Genomic DNA, 9,182 nt, shown 5'->3' with positions numbered 1-9,182 from the left:
GATTCTTCACTCACAAAACCTTGATAATATGTATATCCCTGACCCAATATGGTGAACCATGAGTGCCCTCCAAGGCTGTCTAGGAGGTCTGAGATTCATGGGAGTGGATGGCCTTCTGGAATAGTTTTTCGGTTTAATCCTTGAAAATCGCCACCCAGGCACAGACTGTTGTTTTATTTCCGCACACATACATGGGAAACGAGTAAGCGGATACAGACTTACAGACTTAACTCTATCCAAAAGATTCTGTACATACTCCTTCACCTCTATGTACAGGGTTTTTGGAATAGAGTTGTATGCTTTTTGGACAGGGTTGTTGTCAGTGGTGTTGATACTTACCTGTAAACCTGGAATACAGCCGATATCTCCCTTGCCTTTGTCAAACACAACTTATTCTTCATAGAGCATTTGTCGCACCACCTGCTGTTCATGGTCAGAAAGTTGTTTCAGGTCCACAGGTGGGTCCCACTTCGCCTGTTTGTGAGGCATTGTAGGTGTACCTTTTCCCTCACTATTACCTTCTGTTTTCCCTAACTGATTAACTAATTTCATTTTTTTATTTTTATGTGGTCATCTTTGAGCCCCCTTGAATAGCCTATGTTAGGCCTATAACTGACTGCTGAAAGAATGGAACACTCTGTAGCTTACAGCAAAAAAGTGCATTAAAAAGTGCATTGACAAGAGTGCAAAAAATGGTTATATTCAGTTATATATACGGCCGATTATATTGGGGATATATACCACTCACGCCCCTGTACACCTCACGGAGTATTATAGTAGATATAGTATAGTTAGATACGTTGTTAATGTTATGTTCCTTGATAGATTTAGTTAGGTTAAACTTTAGATTAGTTCATTTAGTCCCCGTTGGTTTTTCTGCTCCCAGTCCATAGTACTAGTTCATGTTTCTTGTTTTGTGTTTTGACCCTGTTTTCTGTGATCACGACTTTGATTCCTGCTTTGCCCCATTTATGCCTGTTTGCCGATCGCCCGACCATTTGCCTGTCTTGTCTACATTTTTTGGATTACGATTTGGATTTGTCTGCCTGCCCTTAAATAAATACGTCTTTACCTGCACCTGCTTCCGTGCTCTACTCCCTTACGTCTCGCGACGTGACAGAATACTCCGGAAAAGAAACAAAACAAACGCACGTGTCCACAGTAAACAATGTCACGGTTGTCAACATCCGAAGAGCATGCGCTCACTGACCACTTGTGCACGTAGCTCGTGCATGCGTGCGCCCCCTCATCTCTTCGAGCGCGCTGCCGGAAGTGGAGGTCGTGACATTCGCGCGTCTCACTCTGGTTGCTAGATTATTTGGTCATGTAATCAAACACGTCATTGTTCGGTCAAATTTATTCGGCCGAACACCGAAAGTGTTTTTTTTTTTGCTATTTTTGGCCGAATAATTTCAGTTGCCGAACATTCAGTGCATCCCTAATTTGCATCATTGAGGATTTACCACATCTATAACATTTCTGCCTTTTTGCACCATTTAGGAACATTTTGTACATTTCATTTTCTACACTCTTCTTTTGTAGCTCTGATGCACCCTTGGCTGCTGTTTCCATTGAAATGGCAATGGCCAGTGCTTTTTCTAGGTCCAGGTTTTTTTTCTGACAATAGCCTCTTCTGTGTGCTTGAACAATGCATGCCACATACCAGCCTGTCCCTTAATGCATCAGAAAGTCCCTCTTTGAAGTCACAATACTGTGAAAGTTTGTCATTCTGCCATGTATTCAGAAATGCTCTTATCCTTTGACCGGTTTCTTTTGTGAAATCTGAATCCTTCAGCTATCACTAGTGGTTTGGAGTTCAAGTGACCTTTTAAGATGTCAACAATTTGTTTGAATGTCTTGTTTGCTGGCTTTGCAGGGGTTAGTAGGTTGTGTAAAACGTTGTATGTTTTAGTCCCATTGAGACTAAGGAGTACAGAAACTTTCTTCTCTGCCTCCACATCGTTCGCTTCACAACACAGTTCAACTCTTTCAATGTACACTTCCCAGTCTTCCTGAGTGCTGTCGAACTCATCAAATTTCCTGATGAAGGCCATTGTGTTATTTCCACTTTAGCTTGAGTGTGCGTCTTTTCCTGCGTGCCATGCACAGCTAATGTTACTCACGCAACCCTTTTGCTAGTGTAACCGGTCCATTCTGCCTAGCCCGGCTACACTGCGTTGTGTTCAGGTGCACAATAGACACTTGACACTGGCGTATCTTGTTGAACTCAGGTTTATTCGTCCCGCAGACAAACTCAACATCTATTTAGAGTTCAAAAAGAGCAAAATGTCGTCATACAGGGTTTATCTTCAAAAAACACCTCTCTCTGTCAAACTCAACACCGACTCACTATCAACATGAGACTAATATACAAAACTGAGGGTACGGATCGCAAAACCGAGGGCACGGTTTACACACGGCTGTTTTTTTTTTTTTTTTTCCTGGCACTAGGGGGGCTCCATACAAACTCATTTTACAAGTAAAATACACAACAGAAACGACTTTTAAAGCTTAAAATTCGAACTTTATCTTAAGTACATACCTCTCTCAGTCAAACTCAACACCGACTGACGAGAAACCGGAAACGACGCGTACGTCTGCTACCAATTAACACAAATAAAGTACTCCGAACACCAAGAACAGCAAACTATTAAATAACCGCAAAGGATTTTGCCGAAATTAATACATCTTACAGCGCAACACGTCATGAAAAAAACAAAACAAATAAAAAACAATACATTTATTTTCCTATATCTATTACACTAGCAGTGACTGCCTGCCGTCGTGGTTCACTATTCCTCTCCTATTTTCCTCCACAGACCATCTGGCATCTCATAAATGTGCATTTGACGATATTCAGGTTCGTAATTTACTCGCCTCCAATTTGTTGTATCTTTTGCACTGGACTACAACTTGAAAAAAAGAAAGCAGACACTCTGAAGTAAGGTCAGCTCGAGTATTAACCAGAGCAAGAGAGTAAAAAGATACCAATGAGCATGGCTAATTACCAAACAGAAATCAATGCTCAGGGGAGCGATTCCACTTAAAGAAATAGATCCACTCTAAACACTACAGATAATATGTTTTCAATTTGCATATATCAAAGTATGATTACTTCAGTTTTTTTTTTTAGCTTTATAAATATTAATTATTCTTCAAAGTCTTTATGTTAGAATTATAAAATGTTGAAAAACAACAATAGAATCCTCACAGAATTTTGTAGTGGTTTAACTGGGAATTGTATTGGTTTTAATGGTTAACAGCTGATGGTTTGTAATGGTACTTGTAGGGGAAACCATAAGAATTTCTGTGATTTGTTTTTTCAGCAGTTCTTGGATACAGTTGCATAAGAATTTTTCATGGCCCACTTCTACGTAAAAAGTTAGTGCTGGTGACTTACCATAACTTCTCTTATGACTGAATTCGTACTAAATCCGATAAATCTATCTCATTCATGATCTTAGGAATTGTGTGTGAAAACAGGGTGATGTGTGTTTGTGAGGGCAGGAGAGAGGAGGAGTTTCGGTTTGCAGGTTGTTCAGTCTAGTGTACACTCTTTCAGAAAGATCACTGCGACTATTCGGACATCAGATTTCTCCGATCAGACGCATCCAAACAGCTTGGTGCAGTCCGAACTCAGGAACGTTTAAAAGGTGAGAGAAGCTACTTATCTTCCTGTACAGAGAGAGTCAAAACAGGCGATTAATGCGTCTGAATTTAAAGAGTGTATCGTGTGCACTCTCATGCTGTTGCATCACGAGGCTCCGCGCGAGAGAAGTAAATGGATTGCAGTGATCAGTACGAGTTAAGTTGACTCGGAGTTAATCAACGCTGTACATATTTATTTGTCTATGTACAGAATGCTGGGCTGTGTGTGTTTGCTTGCTTGCTCGCTCGCTCAGCACTAAATCCACGATGTTGCATTAACTCGCAGTGTTCATTTGGGCTCCAGTGGATTTAAATACGTTTAAATGAACTCTAAAATTAATTAAACACTACATAGGTTAATTAATCCGTGTGTGTGTGTGTGTGTGTGTGTGTGTGTGTGTGTGTTCGTTCACGTATGGCTGTGAATTGGCTTGTGTGTATTCACGGTGGTTCATGTTGTATTGTGTGGTTCATGTTCTTCTCCACCTCCAAGGCTCATTCCATATCTTCATTTCAAAGTTGAGGAGCAACACCTCAAAATAAAATGGCCATTGGAGTTTGGCATTGGATCTACTAAAACGCATTTACTCTTCCGTCAAGTAGACAATGCCTACGTTTGATTAACTTTTCTGAATTTTGAGGGGGTTTCCCCCCTATGGTTTAACTTGAAATTTGAGAGAGACAGAGAGCACAAGAGCGCCTATGCCTGACCATGTGTCTATTCAAATGTTCATGAAGTATAATACAGGTACATTGTTATTGCAAAAAAAATGCTCATGAAAGGTATTAAAGACAGTTCATTGTAAGTTTTTAAAATTTTTTTTTTAAAGGTTTACATGGAGAGTAACACTCACAAAATAGCTTGTTGACAAAAACCTTATTGTGTGCAATTGTTCTGTTACTGTAAACATATTGAATACTGTGATGTCCCAACAGTTTTGTTATTAAAATTATCTTCATCTTACTCTGATGCATCCCAGGCTTTACACTAGTGGCTTTTGTGAACCTTGTGTTAAGGATTAGGCCCCGCAAGTATAATATAAAGAACAGGCCTGTAGCCAGCTAAGTGGAAGGTGGGGGTTCTTTTTTCAAAAAGTGTACCTATCTGCAGTTTTCCCCCACATTTTGTATTTAATTATGAGGTTCAAGTGCTTCATTTTGGAGACTTTATGCACTAAATTGTGCTGGATTAGCTTGTCTGCTGGTATCTTAATGAGCACACTTTTTTTGATGCACCAAAAATATTTTCTACAATGTTCTACAAAATTGTACAATGTACAATTGCTTACCAAGATCATGTACCACCTTTTTCTGTCCACACACACACACACACACACACACACACACACACACACACACACACACACACACACACACACACACACACACAGAGTTCACAAGTTTAAAGACCACACTAGCAACAGAATACATTGAAGGAACTTTTCTGGAATATTATTAAACAAGTTCAAGTTCCTGAGTAAATGGTATTTCTGGTCATCTGGCCATTACGAACACACTCTAAGATTTCTTCAACTGATTTTGTTGCCTGAATGAAAAATCCTAGATCATTAAACATCTCCTTCTCCTGACCTTCCATGACGAGGTGTGGGTCCTCCTGACCTTCCCTGAGCTGTTGCATATCCGCTTGACCTTCCATGAGCTGTTGCATATCCGCTTGACCTTCCCTGAGCTGTTGCATATCCGCTTGACCTTCCCTGAGCTGTTGTGAATCATCTGTGAATATAAAGTATAGGAATTGGTCAGTGATGTAGTGTGGAGTGCATTCAACTGTTTCATTATCTGAAATAAGCTTGTATATTATTTGGCACTGTATATTATTTGACAAATTCACATGTCAGACCCATTAAGCTAACATATTTTTATATGTTCTTTCTTGACCCATGCTACACCCCTCCACTGAGTTTTGTTAAAATCGGTCTTGTTGTTTTTGCCTAATCCTGACAGACACAGACACACATGAGTGAAAACATTAGCTACCTTCTGCTCCTGTGTGGTTGACTGCTGTTAGCTAGCATTTAGCTAGTGTTAGCTATCTCAACTGTTAGTATAGGTAGTAAATATAAAAACTTTACTCTGTTTGGCAGTCTTTTAGTACATATGTTTAATATTCTGTGACATGACGTTGCTGCCTGCTTTCTCTTCCGTCTCTACTGCTCTTTTCGCCCCATACCCACTATCCAGCTGGATGTCGTTGGCCTCACAGATTTAGCGCATAATGTCAGTTTCTGTGCATGTAATCTTCCTGTAAAGGATGATATTAATGAATGCAAAAAAAGACTTAAATTCTGGACCTTTGTCCCGAGGGGAAGGGGAGGGGAGGTGTCATTCAAACTACGACCCCCCCCCGGTCTATGGGGATGAAGAATGCATCCACGATCAGAGCTGGCTTGGTATGTTCTTTCAATTATTAAATTATCTCTGCAAACAGATGTCCCTTTACTTTGCCTTTCACTATTCCCTAGGATTTATCTCAGTATTACAAAGTAAGATGTTGGTATTAAGGTGCTGATTTATTTTATACTATGCACTACACCTTTTCTTATGCCTTACATATACAGTGGTGCTTGAAATTTTGTGAACCCTTTAGAATTTTCTATATTTCTGCATAAATATATAACCTAAAACATCATCAGATATTCACACAAGACTTAAAAGTAGATCAAAGCAAACCCAATTAAACAAATGAGAAAAAAATTATACTTGGTCATTTATTTATTGAGGAAAATGATCCAATATTATTAGTAATATTGGAGTGGCAAAAGTATGTGAATCTTTGCTTTCAGTATCTGGTTTGACCCCCCCCCCCTTGTGCAGCAATAACTGTAACTGAACATTTCTGGTAACTGTTGATCAGTCCTGCACATTGGCTTGGAGGAATTTTAACCCATTCCTCAATATAGAACAGCTTCCACTCTGGGATGTTGGTGGGTTACCTCACATGAACTGCTTTCTTCAGGTGTTTGCACAACATTTCTGTTGGATTAAGGTCAGGACTTTGACTTGACCATTCCAAAACATTAACTTTATTCTTCTTTAACCGTTCTTTGGTAGAATGACTTGTTTGTTTAGGGTCGTTGTCTTGCTGCATGACCAACTTTCTCTGGAGATTCAGATCATGGTCAGATGTCCTGACATTTTCCTTTAGAATTCACTGGTATAATTCAGAATTTATTGTTCCATCATTGATGGCAAGTCATCCTGTCCCAGATGCAGCAAAACAGACCCAAACCATGGTACTACCACCACCATGTTTCACATATGGGATAAGGTTCTTATTTTGGAATGCACTGTTTTCTCCAAATGTAGCCCATCTGATTTAAACCAAAAAATGTATTTTGGTCTCATCAACTCAGACAATATTGTTACAGTAGCCTTTTGGCTTGTCCACATGATCTTTAGCAAACTGCAGATGAGCAGCAATGTTCTTTTTGGAGAGCAGTGGTTTTCTCCTTGTAACCCTGCCATGCATTCCAATGTTGTTCAGTGTTCTTTTTATGATAGACTCATGAACATTAACATTAGCCAATGTGAGAGAGACCTTTAGTTGCTTAGAAGCTACCTTCTTTGTGACCTCGTGGACTAGAACTGTAACAACTAATCAATAAAATCACTAATAACTGATTATAAAAATCATTGTCAACGAATCTCATTATCGATTAGTTGGTCTGTGCATGGCACAGGGTATGATTACTCATTGTTTTACTTCTGTTCCGCATCAGAGAGTATATACGAAAGTTGTGTCCCAAATGACGTACGATACACTTACACTATGAACTATGCAGTCTGCCGTCTAGTGTATGAATTTTAGAAAGGGTAGTATTGTCTCAAATAGAAAACTAGCATTTTTTTTTTTTTTAAAACTAACCGGAAGTACAGTGAGGGAAAAAAGTATTTGATCCCCTGCTGATTTTGTACGTTTGCCCACTGACAACGAAATGATCAGTCTATAATTTTAATGGTAGATTTATTTGAACAGTGAGAGACAGAATAACAAGAAAAAAATCCAGAAAAACGCATGTCAAAAATGTTATAAATTGATTTGCATTTTAATGAGGGAAATAAGTATTTGACCCCCTCTCAATCAGAAAGATTTCTGGCTCCCAGGTGTCTTTTATACAGGTAACAAGCTGGGATTAGGAGCATACTCTTAAAGGGAGTGCTCCTAATCTCAGCTTGTTACCTGTATAAAAGACACCTGTCCACAGAAGCAATCAATCAATCAGATTCCAAACTCTCCACCATGGCCAAGACCAAAGAGCTCTCCGAGGATGTCAGGGACAAGATTGTAGTCTGGATTGGGCTACAAGACCATTGCCAAGCAGCTTGGTGAGAAGGTGACAACAATTGGTGCGATTATTCGCAAATGGAAGAAACACAAAAGAACTGTCAATCTCCCTCGGCCTGGGGCTCCATGCAAGATCTCCCCTCGTGGAGTTGCAATGATCATGAGAACAGTGAGGAATCAGCCCAGAACTACACGGGAGGATCTTGTCAATGATCTCAAGGCAGCTGGGACCATAGTCACCAAGAAAACAATTGGTAACACACTACGCCGTGAAGGACTGAAATCCTGCAGCGCCCACAAGGTCCCCCTGCTCAAGAAAGCACATATACATGCCCATCTGAAGTTTGCCAATGAACATCTGAATGATTCAGAGGACAACTGGGTGAAAGTGTTGTGGTCAGATGAGACCAAAATGGAGCTCTTTGGCATCAACTCAACTTGCCGTGTTTGGAGGACGAGGATTGCTGCCTATGACCCCAAGAACACCATCCCCACCGTCAAACATGGAGGTGGAAACATTATGCTTTGGGGGTGTTTTTCTGCTAAGGGGACAGGACAACTTCACCGCATCAAAGGGACGATGGACGGGGCCATGCACCGTCAAATCTTGGGTGAGAACCTCCTTCCCTCAGCCAGGGCATTGAAAATGGGTCGTGGATGGGTATTCTTGCATGACAATGACCCAAAACACACAGCCAAGGCAACAAACGAGTGGCTTAAGAAGAAGCACATTAAGGTCCTGGAGTGGCCTAGCCAGTCTCCAGACCTTAATCCCATAGAAAATCTGTGGAGGGAGCTGAAGGTTCGAGTTGCCAAATGTCAGCCTCGAAATCTTAATGACTTGGGGAAGATCTGCAAAGAGGAGTGGGACAAAAACCCCTCCTGAGATGTGTGCAAACCTGGTGGCCAACTACAAGAAACGTCTGACGTCTGTGATTGCCAACAAGGGTTTTGCCACCAAGTACTAAGTCATGTTTTGCAGAGGGGTCAAATACTTATTTCCCTCATTAAAATGCAAATCAATTTATAACATTTTTGACATGCGTTTTTCTGGATTTTTTTCTTGTTATTCTGTCTCTCACTGTTCAAATAAATCTACCATTAAAATTATAGAATGATCATTTCTTTGTCAGTGGGCAAACGTACAAAATCAGCAGGGGATCAAATACTTTTTTCCCTAACTGTATAAGCCGCTTCCTAGTCAACGGCGCATGACGTCATACGCAAG

At 40.3% G+C, this 9,182-nt stretch overlaps 1 protein-coding gene across 1 annotated transcript in view; it reads left to right on the top strand.

Annotated features, from left to right (window-relative positions):
* The first annotated feature begins 3,479 nt into the window (after nt 1-3,479).
* Nucleotides 3,480-9,182, top strand: part of LOC108271629 (contactin-4) — a 188,131-nt gene continuing 182,428 nt past the window's right edge. Inside the window, exon 1 of the mRNA XM_053683821.1 lies at nt 3,480-3,653. The gene's annotated coding sequence lies outside the window, so the exon portion shown is untranslated. The remainder of the gene's footprint in view (nt 3,654-9,182) is intronic.

The sequence above is a fragment of the Ictalurus punctatus genome, chromosome 11 (assembly GCF_001660625.3).
Source record: "Ictalurus punctatus breed USDA103 chromosome 11, Coco_2.0, whole genome shotgun sequence".
Taxonomy (NCBI): domain Eukaryota; kingdom Metazoa; phylum Chordata; class Actinopteri; order Siluriformes; family Ictaluridae; genus Ictalurus; species Ictalurus punctatus.
Note: the sequence above shows the minus strand (reverse complement) of the source record. Positions and strands in the feature narration are given on the sequence as shown.